The sequence below is a fragment of the Falco biarmicus genome, chromosome 4, assembly GCF_023638135.1.
Source record: "Falco biarmicus isolate bFalBia1 chromosome 4, bFalBia1.pri, whole genome shotgun sequence".
Taxonomy (NCBI): Eukaryota; Metazoa; Chordata; class Aves; order Falconiformes; family Falconidae; genus Falco; species Falco biarmicus.
The window spans coordinates 57,404,307-57,428,795 of record NC_079291.1 but is presented as its reverse complement, the minus strand read 5'-3'; the positions used below and the strand labels follow the sequence as shown (position 1 = coordinate 57,428,795).

The window sequence follows — 24,489 nt, the reverse complement described above, 5'->3', positions numbered from 1 at the left end:
ATTTGGAGTACAGAGAGCAGAAAGATAGGTGGAGGGCTTGGGGGAGATGAGTCTGGGCTATCTGCAGGATGTCCCAGCAGGGAGATCTTATGGCAGAAAATCTTTCAAACAATACAAAATTTTTAGAAACCGTAAAACAGAGTCGCTTTATACTGGGTTAAAGATCCATTTCTTGTGGCCCTAGTGTTTAGATCGGGCCCTAAAACTCAAACCTCTGCACTGTTTGATGAAGATGTCTTTGAGGATATCATGTATATTCTACAGCATAATTGTTCTAAAATATGTTTTCCTCGTCCTTCTGGTGCCAGCACCAGAGTCAGACCTCCTAGGTTTTGTAACTTGCTTGTTTACACTGCTCCAAGTGAGATCAGAGTCAGGCCCCTGGATATGGTGGTGCCTTTCACCACATTCTTCCTTTAGTCTTTTTTTCTGCCTTTTCCGTGCCATCCCTGACAGGGGAACCACTGTTCTTTCCGTGCTCCTTGTTTCTGTTTGAAGCAGTCATAGAAAAAGTGACAATTAGGAAATAAAGAACCTACAGTATCTGCTTTGGCAGGGACAGCACATCCCACTGCTGAGCAGTGCCGAGTCAAACCAGCAACTGCCTGCCTGGGTCAGATGGAAATATTACTGCCTGATATTCATGGATCTGCCCGAGAGAGCATGGTGCACGGCCACACTGCAGAACGAGGGATAGCACCGCGTTAAAGTCAAGCAATATGCATTTACAGTAGTCCTGTGAGGAGCAGGGAGTTGAACTCAGTGACCCTTATGTGTCCCTTCCAACTTGAGATATTCTATGATTCTGTGATTTCAGGACGCTCAATTGCAATTCGGAAAATAATGCTGATTAGAAGCAAATGGCAAGGACAGATAACTTATTACGTGGGAGATCAAGTAACCATTTGGGGCAGGGTAACAGATACAAACCCGCCTTCCCAGAGTTTTGTTCTCTGTCAAAATGATTAAAGGTTGCTAAGCAGTGTCAGTGTATTTCCTCCAAATTGAAGGAGCGTAACAAAAGCGAATGAGTTCACTGCAGTTGAACCGAACTTATATCAAGCCTACATATTTATAATCATCGCTAATGGTGATTTCTGTTCCATCAAGCATGCCAAACACCTGAAAGATACTAATAAAAGCCAAGATCCTTTCTTCCTGTCATTCATAGTGCAGAAGTCTTCTGGATCAGGCAAGATGGAACTGCAACCCCTTCTCCAGGTCATGTCTGGTCCTGGTTCAGTGTCCAGGGCTGTTGCTAAATGCTGCCTCAAGCCCTCTTTTCCTTCTCTTCCAAGTCCAGGGAAGATGAAACCCAGTCTCAAACTGGGTGATAGAAACCCCGCAGTGATAGAAAACTTCATCAAAGCACAACTTTATTAAGGGGAAGGCAGACAAAGAGAGCAGGGAGAAAGAGAAGATACCATCCCAAACCATGAAACAAGCCTTATTTTCCCAAGGAATCCATGCAATAGCCTTTCCCTCCTCATTATTACGAGGAAGCAACCAGCCCCTTCCTGTCAACACATCACCTTCACATTTTGTGGGACCTCCACCCTCTTGGCCAGGGCAGGGTGCTGGGTCTGAAGGTCCCCCCAGAGCTGCTGCTCTGTCCTCCTGTCCCTGCTGGTCACCTCTCTCACCTCCACAGGACACTCTCTGATGCCTCTGTAGGACCACAAGCCTAGAGAGGACCCCAAAACCAGAATTTGCCACAAAGGGGGAAATTTCCCAAAGAGGCTTTTGGGACTATGGCAAAGTGACCGGTGAAGTCTGGAACTGCACATGGAAGTGACACGACAAACAGGGGTAGTACGTGATGGAGGATAAGAGATGAGAACCTGAAATTGTCCCCTGTCATGCCTCAGAGGGACACAAAAAGAAGTCTGCAGTGCACAGCAGAAGCCTACCAGAAGCACAGGGATCACCAACACCGGCTGGAGGCTCACCAGTCCCCTCCAGGTGAGGACTAGCTGGCAGCGGAGATGCTGAGTAGCGTGGGGCTGGTGCGCGCTCCTCTGCTGCAGCCAGCTCCATGCAGTTCATCTCTCCAGATTTCCTAGTATTTGTTCTCATGTTCTGGGAAGAGGAGAGAGCTGCAAGAGGCCCATCTCACAGGGATGTTTAGAGAAAGGAAAGTCCATTGTGTGAAAGAATTTGGTATTTCAGGGTTTGTTTTCCTTCTGACAGAACAAAACACCACCATGTCAAAACCCTCCATAAGGCCAAACAGAACAAAAAAAACCCCACCCCCAAACGACAAACAGTGTCGTTCAGTTTGGACACGGTCTGCAGAAGTGTTTCTCTTTGCTTTTTGGCTTTTTGAGCTCAGGATACCTACTACTGCAACGAGTACAGGAAAAGAAAGAAAAAAAAAAAAAAAGAAAGAAAGAAAAAAGGAAAACAAAATCCATGCCAGAGCAGAGCCTTTCCCTGCGCCAGGATCTGACACTGCCTCGGTGGGTTTTCTGTGCCATGGCACCAGGATCAAAGTGGCTCCCCTTTTTCTGCCCTAGGTGGGAAGCAGAGCTGCAAAGGAGTCTTAAGTGGGAAAACCAGGGAGCAAGCACTGCAGCAGCCCTGCAAGACATCAGGAGAGTTCTTTTGCACCAGCTTCCCTCAAGCAGAAGGCCTCCTGCAAAGCAGTCAAGGAATTTTGGAAAGGTTGGACATAGGGGTTGGATCCCAGCAACAAAACTGGGGGGAAGTCACTGATCCAAGCAGTGTTTTGGGTCAGACCCTGCAAATGTCTTCCATATCAAGAGCCCCTAGCCCAGCTTTCCCAGCCTCCCTGATGGCCCTGGATGGGCTCGTGCCTCTCCTCACGCTTCCAGCCCCTGGGACAGTGACATTTTGTGGGTACGGGTGCTCGGATGAGTTTCTCCCGTGGGGCAATCCAGGGTGTCGATGCCTTCAGCAGCGGCAGAGAGCAGCTCACCACCACCTCTCTCCGCCAGCGTTTTCCGAGTGCTTGGCATGGCGCCCAGCCGCCTTTCACTGCTGCCTTTTCATTCGCGTTAATTCACTGCATTTCCTTTCTTACTCCTTGCGAGGAACAGAGGGAGAGCTTGTTCCAGCAGACGGGCCCCATCCGCTCCACCCGGCTCTGCTGGAGCAAGGGCTGGAAAAGAGGGATGGAGGCGAAGGGGTATCTCCCACCCCTCCAGGGCCCCGCGTGCCGCCTGCATGCTGCTTCCCAGCAAATACGGTAAGCGTTCAGCCTAAAAATGTAAGTCTGATCTCATGACACAGGGTGGCCCTGCATTCCTCACCTCTGACATAACCCACTGGGAGTGTGCTCCGCAGAAAAACACAAACAAGATGTACTCGCGGGCTGGCGGTGGGGGCCAGGCGGCTGGCAGATGTGCTGCAGAGCCCCTGCGCAGCCCCCCGGGTGCCACAGCCCTGCTCCAGCACAGCCTGTCCCCTCCCAGGGAGGGCAAAACCACAGCCCTTGCTGCGAGGACAGGGCCGCCCGTTGCCTCTTGCAGCGGATGATGCTCGCTGTGCGCCCCAGCCTCCCCCAGCCCCGCACCCCAGGGAAGAGGGCGGTGGGAAGGTAACTTGCTGTGGTTCGGTATCATCCAGGGAGGCAGCTGAGCTCCCCTGGGATTTTGCTGGGCGAATGCCTGAGGGCGTTTTTAAGGACTTTGCTTGTGCAGTCGATCGGTGGTTGTTATTTTTTGCCCTGTTTTTGTTTCTTTCTGCATCTGAGTCTCTGTGGGACAGGCTTTGCTCTGAGTCTGCCATGGCTGTGGCTGGTGCAACTGCTCCAGTACCAACCTTCCATCCCCATTAGCCTCCCACTCTTACCAGCAGCTCCATAGCAGTGCCAGTGGCCGCATTTGCTCTGGGTATATCATGCCCAGGTGCAAGCTGCTCCCCACTGAGCTTGGCACCCAAAGCCCTGGGCATCACGGGGCGGTGATTCCTCCCTGTACCCGGACAGGGCACTGGGATTAAATGGTTTGCCAGGGATGGGACCACATGGAGAATCAGGGCAGGGTAGTGATCTGAGTCCTGCTGCCATAAACATGGAGCTGACTTTCCTCCCAGCCAAACCTTCTTGTAAGTACAGCCTTGTTTTGAGCAGGGGGCAGATCCAGCTCAGCATGGCGCTGACCTCCCATCTCACCCAGCCAGGCAGCACCACTTGTTTACTTTCTTTCGCAAATGCCCTAAACCTTGACAGCGACCTATTTTCCCTTCTGTTGCGCAAAGCCTCTTTCCTAGAAAGAGGCTTTGTAACGGTCAGCCCAACCAGCCCAGTTCTTCTCAGTGTATGTAAAAGCAAACTTTAAATGGCCAGCAGGTTCAGCTTAGCTTAAACACACCCAAAACCCACATGCAGATGGGTTGGGAGACTCGGTCAGACGCCACCTGAAACCATCCTGCAAGACTGCCAGCATGGTTTGCGGAGGAATCAGATAAGCAGTAAGTCAGCCTTCAAGTCCACTCCTCAACCTTTTTCTTATTAATGTTTTTCATCCATCTATTCCTGCTCCAGCATTAAACAAAGCTAGGAGAAAGATTTTCTTGCCTCCAGACGTTTCTCCTCTGTTTCTGTCCTTACTTTTCCCTAGTGGTGAAAACATCTGAGTGGGTTTTTTTAATTATTATTATTATTATTTCACATTCTAAAAAAGGGAATAAAAAAAATATATTAATTCTCCTCCTTCCTCCACAATGCTTCCAAGTTTTCAGGATAACCACTTCTCTGGCAGAGGATGGTTTGCAAGAGAAAACAAGACAAACAATGGTAACAAGAAACAATAGTAATAAGAGAAGAAATGGTTGAAATTTGCTTCTTCAGAGCACACAACATTTGATCCCAGAGCAGAAGTGCACCTTTCTCCATGGGTCCAAGCCTCTTTTCAGCCACCACTTCACCTTGGGGTACTCCATCCTTTCCTTCTTCTCAGGGAGGTGCCCTAGCCATGCTTAGGCTGTTGTTGGCATGGGGTTGTCTCCTTCTCCCCACATTGGTAATCGTATACAGCTCCTTCTATGATTTCTTCTCCATCTCTCATCTACAGTCCAGCTTTTTAAGTTAACCCAAAGTCACTGCTGGTTTATTTTAATGTGCCAGGCTGTAACCTGAAGCTAGAGACATAAATTCAGCCTAACAAGTTTCCCTTGGCCAGCTGAGACCACAGGTTAGAGATTAGTCCAACAGCAGCAGATGGTCTGGGTTGAACGCCTGCTGCTTGTTCATGGCTGGTCTTTCCCATCCCCTCGGTACCTGCAGTAGGGCTTGACATCTAACCGTGCTCTCGCCTGGACAGATGAGCTGCTCTACATGAAAACAAATGCACAACTTTGAAGCCTGATGTGCTGGGGACAGGGCCAGGTTGTGAAGCAGCTTGTGAGCCCACCACCACCTACACGTGTGCACACACATATTTTCCAGCAGTTGTAGTCATCAGACTTCCAGTCACTGCCAGTGGCTCCTGATGTCTCGGTCATCTTGTCCATGCAGGACAAGGATGCTGGTGAGGACTTGGTTTAGCTAGAGAAACTCTTCTCCAGGTCTTATCCCCAGTTCAAACCAGCCTGAAATGATACAGTGAGTGGAGATACTGGGATAGTTAACAGACCCCCTTGCTCCTTGTGAAGCCACATGGCTGGTGTTTAGAGCAACAAGTGATCCGTAAGTGACCTGCTCTTCCCCAGATGTAAGAATTCAAATTAAACACCTAGATAGGTTCCTGTGCCCCCAAAATAATAAACCTCCCTTTCTCTCTCCCTCCCCTCTCTACCTGGCTGCCTGTTTGCACAAACCTTGTAGGCTTCAACTCTCCAGGACTGCAAAGGTATCATCAAGCAATCACCTGGTGAACAAGCGGTGAACATGCACCAGACAGAGAAATAGCCTGACCACATCTGCCTGATATCCTGCCAAATATGCCAGGGATTACTGGGATGGATTTTAAAAAGCCAGCACCCTCCCAAGGTGCTGATGAATACTTGGGGTATCTTACCTGTAGCAGTCCATGGCAAACTCCCAGATTTCCATGGTTCTACACCAACATGGGCAATGTGGAGGCAGCTAAAAACTCAACATGAAGCATAAATGACATTATTTTAATTTACCTAGAGAGGTATAAATTGGGTGAGGAGATGGTGGATGTTGCTTCCCGCTGTGGACCTGAAAGGCTAGTCTATGGGTCATATGGGAGCTATGAGGAAGGCTTTCCCTGGCATGAGGGCTGGGAATGAAATAGGGACATAATGAGGGGGATGCTGAGCTACAAGAGCGACAGAGATCAGAGAAGGTCCCAGGCACTCTTATTGGTCTTCCTATCCTGGCTTCTGGATCCATGTAAGAGAGATGCAAAGCTGGGCTGTGGCACCTTCCCCCAACATCAGCTGGAGACACTCAAGAGTAGCAGCCTGGAGGGCAGCCAGATGCCTGTCACGGAGGCCACTAAAAAGGCCACATGCAAGAAAGCCGGAAGTATTGCACTTAAACATATGTGTAAGTGCACTGAGGGGCTGTACAGGTCCCCTCTTCCATCTCTGCTGGAATTAAGGGGAGCAATAATTTCACTAGTAGTCCTGAAAAGCATCACCAGGGTTTTTTCCATTACTAAGGGCAAAACTTGGAGAGGGTCACCAAGGCATGATGACTCCTCCAATGCCTCCTGCGTGGCCGAGCAGTCTTGCTCCTCTCCTCCGATCTTCATCCTCCAGCCCCTGACCAAGGCAGGGGGTCTCACATGAGACTGGAGATTTAATGTGCTCAGAGGAGGGTGCAGCCTGCAAGATGGGTTTGTAAGAATTTTTTTACCTATTCTGGATGATTCCTTTGGGGTGAAATGAGCTGTGCCCTAAAAGGGCCATACCTGGCTGTAAGGGGAGCCCAGGGAGGCTAATCCAGGGACGGCAGCTGTGACCTGGTGGAGCATCAGCTAGCCCATGGCAGCACCCCTCAGCATCAGGCCACTTCTGCAGGCTTCTGAGAGCTGAGGGAGTCAGCTCCTGACTGTCCTTGTAATCAGATAAAATGCAACAGACTCCTGGTATTTTTGCATAGGGACCCAGATGTCCCACCCTGGTGCTACTGACAGGACACAGAAGTGCTTTCAGTATCTACTAGTTTTCTTCCCTGAAACTCTTTCCTGAAAAATAACATGATCCCTATGTCAACTGCATAAACCTTGCCTGGAAAAGCCAAGGAATAAAGGGCCCTTGACTGGACCTATTCTTTGAGCTTCAGCAGCCCTGCAAATAATTTTCCCAGGTTTCCAGGCAAGTTTTCAATGTGGCACTAGGCTGAGGTGATATGAAATACAAGTGGTCTTCAGGAGAGTGTTATCCAGTCATTTTATTTTTGCGTGCTTCTAAATGCACATCGAATGCAAACAAGTAAGGAGCTGGCTGGATGGCTGACATCTGTGCTGGCTCATACGGGGATTATTGGACACCTGGAATTTTCAGTGGCATGACACCGTTGGGAGTAACAGACACCGAGCATCTTTGGGGAACTTGGCTGTGAGCAGGATCAAGCGCCTGTGCCCCTGGCAGTGGACAGGGTCCTCATCGCATGCTGAAATAAACCATCTTGACAGCCAGCCAGCTGTACTGCAGCACTATCTGTGCGTTTGTAGCTGATGTGCTGTGTATGGTGGTGCTTTTGCCCATAATGATGAACAGTCAGTGCCAGCAGCCTGTCTGCAGAGACAGAATCTACAAGTTGGGTGCTATGAACAGAGCAGGGCTGAGATGTTGGCCGTGGAGATAGCACTAATGTATTTCTAGTTTCAGTAGCTTTCTCCATTTTAAAGCTGAAACCCTGGGCATCACCAAGTAGGGGAATGCTAATGTTAGAATGAAAAGAAAAGAAAAGAAAAGAAAAGAAAAGAAAAGAAAAGAAAAGAAAAGAAAAGAAAAGAAAAGAAAAGAAAAGAAAAGAAAAGAAAAGAAAAGAAAAGAAAAGAAAAGAAAAGAAAAGAAAAGAAAAGAAAAGAGAAAAGAAAAGAAAAAAGAAAAGAAAAGAAAAAAGAAAATAAGAACAGAAAAGAAAAAGCCTTCATTTGAGCACCCAAAAAGCACAGCAACCAGAGGGAAATAAACCACATCCCTGGGTCATTATCTTACTGTAACTCCGTGTACAGCTACAGGGTAAATAGCCTATTCCTGGAAGTGCTCTTTCAGTGGTTGCGTCTATGGGCTTAGATTTAAGGTCAGATTACCTGATTTAACAAATTGAGGAGTATCAGCTGATCCACAGTAACTAACCAGTTCATGCAGGACTAATGCCGTGCCTCCTGACCTTCTACCCTCCATTTCCAAAATCATCTCCCCTGAACCCGTAATTCTTAAACCCCAGTGCCTGGCCCAAGATTCAGCAGTACAAGGAGCATCCTAAAAGACAGCATCTAAAATATTCAGGCAAAAGCTAAAGGCTATCCTTGGTTTCCTTACAAAGCTTGAAATTTCCTTTCGCGTTCACCTCTAACTGAGTGTTGTGAGGGAGAAAACATAGCCTTGCCTACAGTCAGAAAAGTCTGACTTTTCAGGCAGGAAGGGCCTTCAGACTGATGCTGCAAGGTCACACATTTCATTGCTATCTTGTTTTCCATGAAACTGCAGCCTGCTGCTTCCCAAGGCTGAGGACTCAGCCCCTCTGGGCTCACTTAGGAGATGTCATGGACTTGTTGCCATCCACAGGTTTCTCTGATGAGGAGAAGTCAGCTGGCAAGCTGCTGGTTCTTGTACCACTTGTGCATTTGGAAATCTGTTCAGCTTGAGTAGAGGGCAGGAAACCAGCACAGCATCGCGAGCCCAGGAGGAAAACAGTGGCACTACAGATGTCTGCCATTTTAAAATTTTCGCTCTGATTCCCTCTTTCTAAACCCAAATGTGATGATTGAGGTTTTTTCTCCATGAGTTTTTCAGAGCCGTAGGCATGCAGCAGTACATATGGGAATCAATGAGGTTTGTGCTGTTAGTTGATGGAGGAAAGGACTGATGTGGACACCAAGGCAATTTTCAAGATCTGCAAGGAAAATTGCATGGCCAGTATCATTGTAATCAAATAGTAATCTGGTTTCTAAGCCTCTTACAGAGTACTAAAAACTACCCTGGCCATTAGAAGACCTGGGCTGTATGACATGGAGGAGGAGCCCTGGAGCCAGCAACCCTGACACCCTCAGCTTGGCTGTGCCAGATATGATGTAGGAGGCTGGAAAGCCTCAGGTAATTGCCTGGACCACATTCAAACCACTTCCTATGGAGTCTGATAAAGACTTACACATCAGCGGGGCTGGGGGGACGGGCCTGCAGTATCATCCAGAACAGTGACCTGCGTGCCCTGCAGCTGGCGGGGAGCTGCAGAAGTCTGGCCAAACAACCCTTACGTGGTGCTTTTATTTCTTCCCACTAATGGTGTACAGAACTAGGGGTCTGGCAGCCCTGGAAAGGCAAAGTCCTGAAGTAACTGTGGTTTTCGTGATAACGGTAGGTACCAAAGTCTGTAACAAGCTCCACAGCTGGCAGTCTGCAGAGAGCCCTTGGTTTTACAGTGCTCTGTCTGGTGGGTAGTTTTCTCCCAGCCCTACACAGCGACCAGGTCACCCTGATGTTTGCAGCTGGAGAAGTGCAAAGAAATAAAAGCCTCGTAGTGCAATATCCTAAGCCATTTGTTACAAAATAAGGCAATGAAGGACCGGAAACACTTCCAAACAAAGTGCTACAGAGACACGATGATGTTGTTCATTTTGTCTGGACCTGAGCCCAGGGCTTGTGACTAGACCTGTCGTATCCCCACACCTTCAAAGCCAAAGCCTGGGCTGTGTTTGTGTTCTCCTATCGCAGGGTGAGAACTTTCCTGAAGCTGCCGAAAGTGCCCGAACACTTTCTTCTGTAATCTGTCCTGACTGTCAGGATGCCAAGAGACATGCCAGACCTAGATCCTGGGCCAAAATAGCTATGTAGACATGCCCAGAAAGGAGAGCTGGCACAAGGTATTGCATAAAGTGAGATATGTGAAACTGCAGGCAAATAGTTTGGTAATCGCAAGGGTAGGTTAGGCTTGGCAGAGGGCAGAGCATGTCTGCTCATCAAGAAAGGAGGAGGCAAAACTTTATCAGCTGTGAAAAGGGTTGGAGCCTGTTTTGGTGGGAGCTTAGGAGAGCCTCAAGGGGTTAAACAAAAATAATTGTCCCAGAAAGATTGAGGTGAAGGGCTCAGTGATGTCCCAGTGAGGCCACAAACACCTTTTCAAAAGAGATTTTCCCCTCCAAAAAATCAGTCCCTATAATGAAACCTGTTTCTCCATAAGGTTCAGGAGTAATTGCAGGCAGCAGTGTGCACCTTGCTCGATGTTTGTGCAGGGGGGATCCTCCATGTGTCTTTGCACCTCACTGTTGACCTAGAAAGTTAAACCTCAAAGGATGGGAGAGTACAATGCAGTCCCCATAGCTGGGGATAACTATGGCACAGTGAGTCAGCAAGGCAGACCACGGCCACACTGCATAAAAGCATTGCACCTAATTAGCTTTGGCAAATTGGGGATATATTCCTGAAGAAGTTGTTACCAGTGCTCACGGCCATCCAGTCCCCTGCTGAATATTTTTGATCAAAGTCTTTCCAAGCTGATCTATTTTCAGCCCAACCCACTCAATACCTTGATTGCTACACAGCTCTTTTAGCTGCTCTTAGGTAAACATGCTGTCGCTCCTTGGCATTTTGCCTCACTAAGCCCAAAAATGCAAGTGGCACAGAAAATAAGAGAAGCTGTTCTCCTTCGCCAGGAAAAATGATGCTATTTCTGAAATAAACTGTTTTCAGTACACTTCACCAGCCATGCACATATACATGTATGTATAAATATACTTGGTCCGGAGGTTCAGCTGGTGGAATCTTGTATGCCTATATGGAGACAGGAGCAGAGAGAGGATTATGTACGTATAAATCCAGACACACCTTCAGTCCAGTCTGCCTCTGGATGCAGAGTCTTTGTTATGTGGAGGGGGTCTGGCTCCCAATAAAACAGGCTCACATGTCTTGGTCCAAGCTCAAACCAGTGGGTTATGGTCTGTTTTGGAGAGCTATTCCCACTGTGGCTGTCCTTAGCAAGGGCAACCACCATGATGCCGATACTGGGAACTGCTCTGTACCCCATGGTGGAGCAGGGAATAAAGAACAGATACTCCAGGGACCCCTCTGAGCTAAATAACTTCACTGCTGGTGGTTGTGCCCGCCACATCGGTGTGGTCCATTCCTCATCCATGTCTGCGGCTCACATCCTTGGTTCTCCACAGGCTGAGGTGGCCCCACATGAGATGAAGCACTGCACAGAAAGCATTTCATGGGTCATTCCTCAGTCAGAATCCCTGGGGCTGAACCAGAGCAGGTTTGAGCAGATCAAATCAGAGTTCAATCCACGGCAGAATTTAATTTTGAGGAATGACAGTGACACTGGCCAGATCTTGAAGTTACATTTTCAGTTTTCACTTCGTAAGTAAACACATAGAAGTCAACAACAGATGGAAGATCACATGGAGTTACACAGGTCAGCGCAGACTTCAGAGAACCCATGTGTCTGAAGAAGAAATAATTTGGAGGGGGAGCAGCTGGGAGATGATTCTGAAAGATTGAGAAAGCAAGCAAAAAATGCTGGTGTGAGCTGCCTCCTCTGCGATATGCAGCTGAAAGTTTTGGTTTTGTGGAAGAAGACAAAGATGGGCAGATAGCAAAGCAAGCCGACAGCTCCCAGGTGGGAAATTTTTTTGATTTTTTCTTTAGCTGAAGCGTAGAGAATGCAAGCAAAAAGGTGTCAAACTGATAATGAAATGGGCAGGGGTAAAGCAGGCAAATGCAAAACAAAACCAGATTCTGAGTAACAAGAGCAAATTGAAGCGATGTGACAGAGAAGGAGAGTTTTTTCAGTGGTTTATATAGTATTGCAGGGAGTCTGGGGTGACAAATGAGGGATTCAGGTGAGTGGAGTGGTGCAGTAATGGGCTGTTACATGTGGAGGAAGATGGAAGGGACAAAAGGGAGCAGAGGACACATTAATAAACCCCCCACATTCCATTTAAGATTTATTGATAGCTCAGAGCCAGGGAGTTTTTCATGCCTTTGCATCTTTGAGCTAACGTTACCCAAGAGTGAGTAGTGGTGGGGATCCGTTATGAGCCATTGAATGCAAGTGGAGAAGAGCTCCGGTCTTTGATATACAGAAATGAAAAGACTTCAGTTAATAGAGAATTCAGTCTGAGAAACCTGCGCTGTAATAGCAGAATAGCATTAGTCTTTCTAAAAACACAGCTGGTCATTTCACGAGCATGCAATATCATGTACTGAAAGTGCAATCACTCGGTTGAGGACCTCAGTATAGTGGCTATGGATTCATTTGATGCTGGACAAAAAATTAATGGTTGCCTTGGGACCAGTGTTTACTAGCAAGTGGCATTCAAAGAAAGAACAGTCCCATCTGGTCATGGAGAGAGCAGTGAGGATGCAAAAAGATAAAGTGGTCACAGGGGAGAAAGAGCAGGCCATGAACTCGCCCCAAAGCAGGGCCAGAAGGGACTGGTTTTGTCTTGGAGATGGAGGGCTGAGTCAGTGTGAGAGGGATGCAGAAGTAAGGTTGCTTCCACACAGGGTGTTAATGAAGCAGCCACTGCGAAACAATGCTGGGAAGCTGGGGATGTTGAGTCACCAAAATAATCTGAGAGCTGGAGGTAATTATCGCAGGGAGAGGGTTAACAAACACAAGCTAAAATTGGGACTGGACTTCATTACGGGTGAGGATTGCCTTCGGGGGGGAGAGGATACAGGGCTGCCTAAACTAGCTGAGAAAAATGTGACAATTGCAGAGAGCTGGAAAACTGAGGTCCAGGTGAATTTGCATTAGAAAGGAGGCAGGGTTTTTTAACAGTGATGCTGACAGATGATTAGGACACGCTCAAAGGGCAGCAGTGTACATTCCCCCCACCCCCCCAAACCTTGTGTGCAGCTAGCAGGCACGCTGGCAGGCCATGGAGGGAAAGAGGCACCTTGGAGGCACTGTAACTCATCTGGTCTAGTTTGGATTTCTGCTGGAAGCTGGGATGAGTGTCGTCCTGGCCTGCATCAACTGCTCCATCAGGATTTCAACAGATTTAGGTAGATCAATCCAGCACCTGATACTTTCAAATCAATGCTGCTCACATGGCAAATTGAGCTTTAAGCCAGAAGATGGGCTCCCCAGGGGGTAACTGGTCTCTTTAAGAGCCTCTGAATGGTCAGAGGTTGGGATTTTCCCATCTCCAGTCCGTGCATTCCCACTCACCCTGTGCGGGACATGCTGGGAGTAATGCCAGGCAACTTACCTATCCACAGCTTTTCATGCTGAGCAAATATTTGCCTTATCATGGTTTTAATGTGCCCATCTCAGTGATAGCTAAATGTCAACCACAAAATCAAGCAGTGCCACCTGGGAGGGACCCCGCAGTCTGCCACACGTTGCCTGTGTTGGTCGAGGTTTTATCAGTATGTCGGGTGCAAAGTCCAATGGTGAAGCAACATGAAGAAACCCTCTATTTCCAAAGATGGTGTCTGAGGGGAATTTGGGGCATTTTGGCCCATTGAGGCTGCTGTTGCAGTCCACAAAGTTTTAGTATTGTGTGTGCTAATTGATAATGATCGCTAAGACCAAGCCCGCGGCTTTGCACCCCCTCTGCCTCCTGTTCCCGGTGGTTCTGTTGTTTCTGACACCGATTTGCCCTCTGGTGCTTGAAGCCAAGATTCTCGTCAAGTGACAGTGTGTCCGGGGGTGTCCGGAAGGGGCTGCCGCAGGGAGCCGTGGCTCCGCAGGCTGCCGTGACATTTGGAGTGACCGAGAGGTCACTCCAGCGGAAGAAAACAAAGGCAGAGACCGTCCTGCAGTGCACGGCAGCCACAGAGCTGCCCCTGCAGAGGGGCAAGCATGAGCAGCACTTTTAAGACCTGCATTTTGCTTCATGCCACATTCCTTCTACTTTCTATAAAATATTTTAAATTACTGGCAAATCTTTCGTTTTCTCTTCTCTTCTCTTCTCTTCTCTTCTCTTCTCTTCCTCTTCTCTTCTCTTCTCTTCTCTTCTCTTCTCTTCTCTTCTCTTCTCTTCTCTTCTCTTCTCTTCTCTTCTCTTCTCTTCTCTTCTCTTCTCTTCTCTTCTCTCTCCTCCTTCTCCTTCTCCTTCTCCTCCTTCTCCTTCTCCTTCTCCTTCTCCTTCTCCTTCTCCTTCTCCTTCTCCTCCTTCTCCTTCTCCTTCTCCTTCTCCTTCTCCTTCTTCTTCTCCTTCTCCTTCTCCTTCTCCTTCCCTTACCCTTACCCTTTCTCCTCTCCTCTCCTCTCCTCTCCTCTCCTCTCCTCTCCTCTCCTCTCCTCTCCTCTCCTCTCCTCTCCTCTCCTCTCCTCTCCTCTCCTCTCCTCTCCTCTCCTCTCCTCTCCTCTCCTCTCCTCTCCTCCATCCCTTTTGTTCTCTCTTCTTTCCTCCTCCCCAGTTCCCTCCTTTCCCTTCTCTCTCTCCTAGGTGGACCAAAGGGCCATGAGGACGCGGTGGGCCTGGCTGTGTGCAGCAGATGGCAGATGACGGATGGTGGAACGGGGCAGCAATGGGGCGTGCTGGCCTTGCAGCGCAGGGGAAGTGGCTGCCAGCTCTGGTCTGATGGCACTCGGAGTTTGTGTTACAGCAGGGAGGCAGAGAGGCTGTTCTGGGAAAGGGCTGGGGATGGTGGCCAGTGGAGGAATACAAAATGGCAGAACTTGAGAGGGATGCAGCAGGGCTGAGATCTCTTGTGCACCTGCCTCTGTCTCAGCTGGGTGTAAAGTCCCCGTTTGTCAAGCAATGGTAACTCTCTGGGGAGAGGAGGGAAGGAGAATCTATGGAGATGATCCGAGACATCCCCAAACTGAAGCCAGATTCTGCTGGAAAGGTCTGTAAAACCCCAGTACTGTGAGGGGGACCAAGACCTGCTGTAGGGATCCTTGGGATTATGTGTATCTTGTACTGGAGTATGTCTGAAGGAGAGCAACAACGCTGGTGGAAAGTCCAGAGCACAAGTCCTGCGAGGAGCGGCTGAGGGCATGGCGGGGTGGGTGGAGGTCAGCCTGGAGAGAAGGGGGCTCAGAGGAGACCCTGTTGCTCTCTGCGGCTGCCTGACAGGGGCGTGTAGGCAGGTGGGGGTCAGTCTCTTCTCCCAAGTAACAAGCAATAGGACGAGAGGAAATGGCCTCAAGTTGCCCCAGGGGAGGTTTAGACTGGATATTAGGAAAAATTTCTTCACAAAAAGAGTTGTCAAGCACTGGAACGGGCTGCCCAGGGAGGTGGTTGAGTCACCATCCCTGGAGGTGTTTAGTGTAGATGTGGCACTTAGGAACATTGTTTAGTGGTAGACTTGGCAGTGTTAGGTTTATGGTTGGACTCAATTATTTTATGGGTCTTTTCCAGCCTAGATGGTTCCATGATTCCGTGATTCTATGATACTCCAAGTCTGCATAAAGATATTCACTGTGGACAGAATTCATTCTGATCTTCACTTGCTACACCCTCTTCATCATCCTTTACACAATATATATGAGGACCCTGGTGAGCACATTGACTTGTGCTCGTAGGATCAGAGAATAAATCAGTTGGAAGGGACCTGAGGAGGTCACTCAGCCAAATCTTCTGCGCAGAGCAGGAGAGCACTTGGGACTTGTTGTTGGGTAGGTTTCCCCCTCTCAGTAGGCAAGAGCTGCTGTATGAACATTGTTTTTATTAAGAGTTTCTGTCTGCTATTTCAGGCCATACCTAAAGCTGTACAGACAGCTGGCCCTGGCACCTTGCAAGCTGCTGTTTGCATTCTGCACATTTGGGTGACTTCAAGACAGGACTATATCACGACCTATTCTTGCATTAGCGACCTGCCATGTCCCACGCCAACCTGCTCAGTTTGGCGGCTTCCCCAGACTCACTGCCTCGGCTCCTGCCCCTTTCCATGCTGCCCTGAAGCTCCCTCTCAGGGCTGATGATCCTTCACTCTGCCTGGATTCCTAACTCAAACTCCATGTCATTCTCCTCCTGCCCTGGGCTACCTTCTCCTCAAGTTCTGCTTTGGTTTAAAACGGGTTTAAAAATATCTCCAAATATACTCAATGTGTTTGCAACATTCTTTGAGTCAGAACATTGTTGTTGCAGCCTCCGTCCACATGTTAACTTCCTTTGCCTCCTCTTCTGCTCTCTCCCTGTGACATACTTTACCATGGAAAGGGCTGCTCTTTGCAACTACCCAAAATACAGACTGGGGAAAAAGCTTTGGTAGCTTTTACTGTTGCTTTTTTCTCCAAATTATTTGGAAAGGTTTGTGGTGGTTGTTGCCTTTTAAAACTTTAATGGCAGATTTCAATACTGAAGATTTCCGTCCCAGTAATGGGGCTTTTACCAGAAAAAGAAGGGGAAGGGAAGCCTGAAGGAGCAGTTAAATTTTCTTTTCCAACTTCATTTCATAAAGAAACCCTGACAGCTTTTACCAACGTTTTCACTTGCAGAAAGGCAATTTGTTAGTGATTTGTGGGGTCTGGTTTTACTTTAGATGAAGACAAATAAAAGCAGTCTTTGCTACAACACAGTGTGCTTATCCTTTCTACTCCGGCCCAGGGGCCACGTGCAGGCCTGCTCCTTAGCCATGGAGCCAGGCGTTGCTCTAGCACCAACATCACTCTGAATTCAGGTGCAATACCCCACACCTTCCTTTGCTAAGTCTATCAAAAACTGCAGGCTGCCGGAAGGAAGCAGACCTGCAACAGCTGGGAGAATAAACAGAGTTCAGGGCTTCCAGCTCCAAACTCATCAACCCAGGACCTTGCCCCTGGTTCCTGGGCTTGGGGAAAGATGCTCTTCACAATGTCTGATCCATCCATGCTGTACGTCAAAAGACTTCCACCACTTTCAGCAGACTCTGCTTTAGCTCCATAGCACACCGCAAGAAATACCCAGGAGAGGTGTGCTGCAGCCAGCCCTGAAACCCTGCCAGGAGCAGCCGGATGATTGTGGACGTTGCCCTGAGGAACATGAAGTTCACCAGGGCTCCAGCTTTTGAAATCCTAACTGTACTCCTGCTGGGAGGTTCCCGAGGCTGTGGTTTCACAGGAATCTCAAGGAATCACAGAAAACAGGGTGCCTAAAGGGATACCAGATGTCTAAGAGATGTATCTGAACCCCACCTCTGGCTCAGGGTTGGTGAGGCACTGGAGTCACCACAGGGAAGATCATGGATCTCCATCACTGGTGGTTTCTAAGGATAAGGAGAAGAAACATCCATCAGGACTGGCACAGGGTGAGTCAGTCCTGCCCGAGAACAGGAACAGAGTCCTTCCCAGTCCTGCCCCTGCAGAGTCCAAGGGCTGTACGTGAGCTCAGGGTCTGCCTTCCCATGGTGGTCACTGGGCACCTTGGCAGGGTTCAGGGGCCCATGCATGGGCATTGAGGTCTGTTGGAGGTGACATCAGGGAACCTGCCATGACTCTAAACAGTACCCCTCTGTCCTCAGGGGACACTTCTCTCCAGCCTGACAGGGTGACTGTACCAGTCAGTACTTGTATCTCGGGAGCTGTGGAGGAGTTTCCTGACCTGTGGGTCTTAGAGAGATAATCTGGCCCAAATAACGCACACCAACAGCAACCCAACTGCTCCTGTCCAGGGGGAGGTGGGAAACAGGAGGTGGCATAGCCAGAACCCAGGAGAAAAGCCCACCCAAGAACCACAGGTGAGGGCACCCCTAATAAACAGGGGGGTAGCTGGAGAAGCAGCACCCTTGGGTATGTCAGTGCAGCTGTGTATAATTTCCAACAGCATTTTACAAGCCACGCATGGCCTGACCCAAAGCCCTTTGGAGCAAACAAGGCAGAGCCTTGCTTCCAGGAACAACCTGGGACGGGGTGCAATCAGGGACAAGGGCAAGAAGAGTTGTGCAACCATCTGCCAAGCATTTGTCTGGGAGAAAATAAATGCCAAATGGTGCTTGTTCCCTCCCCTGTTCCCACCCCCAAGAGATCTGCCCCAAAGGGAAAATCCGATAGTTTTGTACTGGGTCTTTTGGATGGAGACTGGACCTGGTGACAAGGCAGCCAGACCTCTGAGTGATGCCCACGCTGGGGCTTGCAGCACGGGGCTAGGTGCAATTAAAATGTTTCACAGCAATGAGACTGACGGGAATCACAGGCAGAAGAAGCAGGCTGACCTATTCGCAGACAAATTAGTCATATAAATAAAATGAATGTGTCCAGGACAAACAGTGAGCCTGTCAACCGAGCAAGCCACGCTGGAGCACTGGGAAATATGTTATTAGGAAATAAAGTCTTAAATGCCATTCTCCATGCATGGATGGGGGCTGTGTGGCTTTTCATCAGCGAGCCCCACTGCCCGCTCCTGCATATTGATTCATGGCTGAACAGGAACCTTCAATTCCCTTTGGTGGCTTTGGAGAGTATGATTGACACCCTGTGGGACAGACTCTGATTTCAGCTCCTCCGGTGCCCCGAAATGCAGAGAGCAGAGCTCAGGGCCATAGGGACATCACCGACAGGAGTCATGTCCTCACCAGGCCAGCATGCAAGAGCCCCAGTACTTCCCGCACCTCCTTCACACTATCTCCTCTCCACTGTTGCCATTAGCATGGAGTCAGAGGGGACAAACCCTTCCCAGACACATTTTTCCCAGCTCCCTCCTTGGCCAGAATCAGAAAGAAAAATTTTATAAAAAGCAGAATTCCCATCTTTTTCCCATCAAGTGGATTCATCCTGCAAAGGGCTCAGCCCCTCTCACCCTTCCTGAGGACGAGAGAACTGGAGGTGTTCAGCAGGGTCAGCCCCAACCTCTTGAACCCCAACAAAGACCAAGTGGGTGTAAAAGAAGCTCTGCTGATGCCTCCAACACCAGCAGACATTTAATGGCACTTGTACCAGTGCTAATTACATCTTAACATTTTCCCTCTGTATTTTGGTATTTATTTTGGAAAAGTTCCTCCCTGGAGTCATTTTCTTCCTCAGCTTTAAAACAACAACAATAACACCACCGCGCTTGCTTCTCCCTTGGCTCTTTCCCTCATTATTATAACTCTGCCATTCTGCTCCTGTACAGTCAGCAGAGGAGTTCAATCAGGCTGATGAGTAAAAGTGCATAATTTTATGGCTGCATATCAACTGCCTGTTATTAAACTAATCAATCAGCTTCAGTGCAGCTACCAGTACAGCACAGGAGAGGACAAGGCAGAGGAAATGCTATGCTGTTATTTTTCCAAAAGAAAAAAAAAAATAATCCAATCTGGCCAAACAAAATCTTCAGCTTGCCCTTCTTTGCAGAGAGAAATTATTTCAGTGAGTTATGAAGTAGGTGACCTGCAGCAAGGTGGTGAGGAGTCTGCAGCGGAGCTGACACTGCCCTCCTGCTCACCCACAGCGCTAAGCCGTGACGCTCGGCAGTTGCCATGCCCCAAAGCCCAGGAAAGTCCCCAAGTGCTCCCTTACCACCTCTTGCAGTGAGCCACTACAGATGCCTCTGACCTCCTCCAGCGAAGCATTTAGGCTTATGTTAAGTTAGTCCCACTGAAGCCAGTAAGACCATCACCTGCACCCGTTTGTGCTGCACAGAGCCCAGTTTTGGCCTCAGGGTCAGCAGTCATGGAAGAAGTGAGGGAGCTGATTTCCAGTGACTTTACTCCCAGTAGTCATCTCCCCTGATGGCCCTAGTGAGACTCATGGAAGGAAGGAAGACTTTCAGAAGGAAAAGATGCATGAACCTCCTTTCCAGAAAGAAACTAGACTCCTTCACGTATTCACTACCTGGAAATGCAGAACAGGCTTCTGAAAGGCTGCTGAGGGCACTAAGGGACAGTCTGTTCTCCATGTCCCTGAGGGACAGGACAAGCAGGGGACATTGCTACATTGCACCAAGGGAAATCTAGGGTACACATCATGCAAAGCTTCCTGCTGGAGAGGGGTGACCAGTCACCAGGACCCATTGCTAGGAGGTTGTGGAAGTCTCTCAGAGCAAGCACTAGATGTTGCTTCTTCTATAGCAACATCTGTTGGGGCTGGACCTGCTGTGGTTCTGCTTGAAGCCACATGTGGGCATGATGGCCTTGGAGGTCCCTGCAGCTCTGAGACCATGGGAAAGAGCAACCCATCTTTCCTTGCCTTCCAAAAGGAGGAGGAGACATGTAACAGGGTTTGGACTTCAGAGCGAGTCAGTGGGATCTTCTGTGATAATACACATGAGCAGTGGTAGGGAAGGAAGGGAGGAAGGGAGGAAAGAAGGAAGGAAGGAAGGAAGGAAGGAAGGAAGGAAGGGAGGGAGGGAGGGAGGAAGGGAGGAAGGGAGGGAGGAAGGGAGGGAGGAAGGGAGGGAGGAAGGAAGGAAGGAAGGAAGGAAGGAAGGAAGGGACGGAGGGAGGGAGGGAGAAAGGAAGGAAGGAAGGAAGGAAGGAAGGAAGGGAGGGAGGGAGGGAGGAAGAAAGGAAGGGAGAGAGGAAGGGAGGTAGGGAAGGAGGGAGGAAGGAAGGAGGGAAGGAAGGAGGGAAGGAAGGAAGCATACAAACAAGGTCAAGGACAAGCAGATCACTTGCCACTCTGCCCCTCTGCAGCTGGCACTCTTCCCTCTCCCAGCCACGTTCCCTTCACCTCCTACAGATTAAAAAGTCAAGTGGAGCAAAACCGAGCAGGCAAGGCTCTCTGTGCTGTATGCTCTAAATGTTGCAAGGCTTTAGCCTGGACGTGCTGTCTCAGGCCCACAGAGGAAAGGAAGGACGTCCTCAGCCAGCCTGAGCATCCTTCTCCAGTTAACTGCATTCACTTACACAGATTAAATTGCACTGGCTCCTTGGCTTATTATTAATCACTCGTTTTACTGTCGCATCCACAGGTGCAGACTGTTCTGTGCTGTGCACTGTGAAAGCATACAAATAAATATGATCCCTGCTCTGGAGCTCGCCGCACCAGTTGACCGAGAGTAACTCAAGTATGGACCCAGCCCAAAGGCCCTTCCCGGGCAGGGAAGGCAGCCCTGCAAGCCCCCACGCCGTCCCGCCGGCCAGGGCTTGGTGAGCGGGGGCTGCGGGCTGACAGCTGACGTCCTCCCCAGCCCATTTCCTCCAGCTGCTGCCAAGCCATTCGCAGAGCACTTCTCAAAAATGAATTTTCTGGAAAACAAATTAAAGGAGGGGTTACATCACGCAGCAGACAGCCCAACCGCCGCTCGGCTGCACTGACAAATCCTGCCTGTGTTTTGGACTGCGCCACACGCACCACATTGCTTGCAGCTGCTGCTGCGCTGGAATTTGCAGCTCGCCATCTAAATATACTGTAACAATAAACTGATCAAAGCAGCTAAATATTATTGTCTGCTCTCTGATGGGCGGCGCAGAGTATGGTCTCCCAGAAACCTCCGGTTACTTTGTTTTTCCCCTGTGCAAAACCACAGACAAACAAAATGGGGGGGGGGGGGGGGGGGGGGGGCAGGGAGGGGGAAGCAAAGGAGGCTTCAGTGGGTGTTGAGGCAGGACAGTTGGGGTCTTGGGAGTCAGGAAATTCCAGTCCCTGCAGCCTGCTGGTCGGAAGACAGCGGTGAGCAGGAGGGAACAGGACAGGCTGCCTGCTGGGAAAGGGTCCTGAGATAGGCTGGGACCTCCATGACCTGGGCTCCCTCCCCAGCACTGCCACATTCTCCTTGAGCAGCCTTGGGCATATGTCTTCGGGTGTTTTTTATAGGAATCATCACCCCCCAGGTGTGCCCATCCATCAAGAGCTTCCTTCGGAAACCCAGTTTGCCCACAAACCCTTCCCCTCTGCGGATACTAGTGGAAAGAATAACTCAGGGAGGAGTTCCCTGTGCCAGCCGGCACAGTGCAGCCAGGGCAGGGGCAGGACCGGCTCTGGGAGGGGGATGTGGTCCCAGGTCTAGTGGGGTGCAAGTGGCCAGTGCAAAGGGACCATGCTGGCCCACGCCTTTGCTTGTGCAAAACCTTCAGCCATCAGTTCTCCCCCATAAATTTTTATTCAGGTGAGCTCATCAGCGCTGTCATGGCAAACAAGCACTGCTGCAAATGAGTAGTCATGAATAATCATGCTGGCTATTTTGAAAAGCTTTTTATCCTTTACATAAGAGGTCCAAAGAAGTGCTGGTTTGAAACAGAAACGTTAGGTTCTCTCTCCAACCGAGAGGTCATCTATTGCGTCTCACCCTGGTGACAGTCGAGTCCCCTGTCATGCCCTGCTGCAGGGTCAGGCAGGGAAAGAGGGAGGGTGGTGTGGCACTTCCAGCACCAGCTTCTTCTGATCACCCATCCCTCGCTCCCGACAGCTGTCTGCATGGTGCTGGGCTTGACTTGCCCTGCCTCAGCTCTCCGAATGCAAAATGGGAAAAGGAGCAATGGGCACAGGCATTATGATTTTACTACGATTAAAAGATGATGAACTTCCCTGGCACCGTGGGGAAGAAGCTCTATAAATGGCTGAAGTGGAGGAACACAAATAGCTTTGTTAGAGGAAAACCCTAAACCCCAACCTCTGCCTGTGCATTTAACAAGGCTCTGGCATGAGGCTTCTTGTTGCCTGTTTCCATTCAAGCTGGGTACATACTGCCTGTTAGTTATAAAAAGAATTTCTGATTTCTTTCCCCCTAGTTGCTCCTTTCACTGGCAAATACACCCCAACCAGGAATTAAAGATACAATTGCAAAATCTTCACTTGTTCTTTAATTTCTTTCCTATGAGCACTCAGTCCAGCTCTCCAGCTTGCCCTGTCCCACCCAGGGAACCCCCCAAAAGAAGTCCTTCTAGCTGAGAAAAGGGGGAAAACGAGAATGGAGAAAGTGTTTGCCTTGCTGTAGTTAAGCTTGTAGCAAAATATTTCCTTTGCTACCTGTTTATTCTTTATTCTGGTACACCAGGGAAAGGGTTATCAAAACAGTTACCGGACCATGAGAAAACTATTTTTTGCTAAAAAGGGATTTTTGGAGAGCCACCTCTGGTAGCTTTAAGCACTTCTGTTTTGTGGAATATTTTCATACTCTCATTTTAATGCAGGATGAGCATCACATTGGGCCACACGGTGCATGTCTGGTCTACGCAGAGCAGAGACGTGCGGGGCATGTTCTCAGTGTGATCCTCTTTCATTACACCTCTCCCCAAACCCAAACATTTGCCATCAGGTCCAGTGATTTGAGCCAAAAGAGCCACCTTTAGAAAATAAAAACAGACCCGACAGATATTAGCGAAAAGGAGTAAAAGCACGGGCGGTGAAATGTAAGCTGAGAGAAAGTGGGAGGAAGAAAAATGCGAAGAGCAAATAGCTGTAGAATGATCCAATAACCACAAAGCAGCAGCCCCTTATTTGCAAATGGCAAAAAAAAAAAAAAAAAAAAGCAACCAAAAAACAGAGAGCTGGTAAAATTTGCAGACAGTATGAAAATGGGACTGGTGGTAAGTAGCAATGGGTGCGGGATGGTTGTGTGGGCAGGTGCTGATGAGTGAAGAGGGAATCACTGAACAACTTACTTCAGTGTGGCCACGGGAAAAGTCAGGTATTTTGGAGCAAAGGACGTGGGTCACACCTAGGAGATGAAGGGATACATCCTGGAAAGCGGTGACTCAGAACCAAATCAAACGGTGCTGGTAGACAGTTGCTTGTGTATGAGCTCCAAGCAATGCCTTAGCCAAGAAGGTTGGAGTAATCCTTGGCTGCACAGCCAGCAAATATGAAGTGGGAGTGGTGAAGTGATATTATCTCTGTAAACAGCATTAGTGAGACCATTTCTGAAAAGTTATGTCTAGTCCTGATCACATGTCCAAAAAAGATCTTAAGGAAACAGCAGAGATTTGGAGAAGTCCTGCCAGAGTGATTTTAGGCATTGAAAACCTGTTCTAGAATGAAAAAAACCCCACATATCCAAGAAAAAATGAGGAAGTGACTTTACTCCAGGTTACCAACATCTGCACAGGTGTAAATGCTGGAAATGACATTAGGAAAAGTTGTAACGAGATGGAGTCTGAGAAACTCAGATTAAATCCAGGTGAGAGATGTGAACCAGTCATGTTGAGGTCAAGTTTCCCCCACCAAGACCAGATGACCACCCATCATTCAAGATGGCTGAAGGTTGGCAGGTTGGTGCTGCCAACTGCTCATCAAGGTGGCTAAGGTCATGTTTGATTGCCTTTGACTTGGGAGTTTGCTGATCTCATGTTTACAGGCGCAAATAGGACTGGCAGCTGGTGCAAAAGCTTGAGGCTACGCTATCGGTGTGATCCAGAGATGTGGATGACCTACTGCTGATGCTGTAGGTCATTGGTTTTGGGAGATGTGGTGGGACCGAGTAAATCACAGCACAGAAGGTCACTTTGTGTGTTGAACAGAAGGCTGACTGAGGGAGGTTTTTCTTAGATTACTCAGCCAAAAAGGTAGCGACCAAGGTAATTGGGCACGAAAGCTCTTTTTTTGCTAACTGTTAAAAAACATGGAGTAAAACAGATGGATCAAAAGCT

At 48.9% G+C, this 24,489-nt stretch overlaps 1 long non-coding RNA gene across 2 annotated transcripts; it reads left to right on the top strand.

The window, feature by feature from the left end:
- The first annotated feature begins 4,257 nt into the window (after positions 1–4,257).
- LOC130148335 (uncharacterized) lies at positions 4,258–21,342 on the top strand. 2 transcript variants are annotated; one of them, XR_008821533.1, is made up of 4 exons: positions 4,259–4,434; positions 14,479–14,637; positions 15,426–17,292; positions 20,874–21,342. It is a non-coding gene; the product is annotated as an uncharacterized LOC130148335 (long non-coding RNA). The 2 variants fall into 2 exon arrangements; XR_008821532.1 differs by having other exon boundaries at positions 4,258–4,434; positions 14,479–17,292.
- The last annotated feature ends 3,147 nt before the right edge of the window (positions 21,343–24,489 follow it).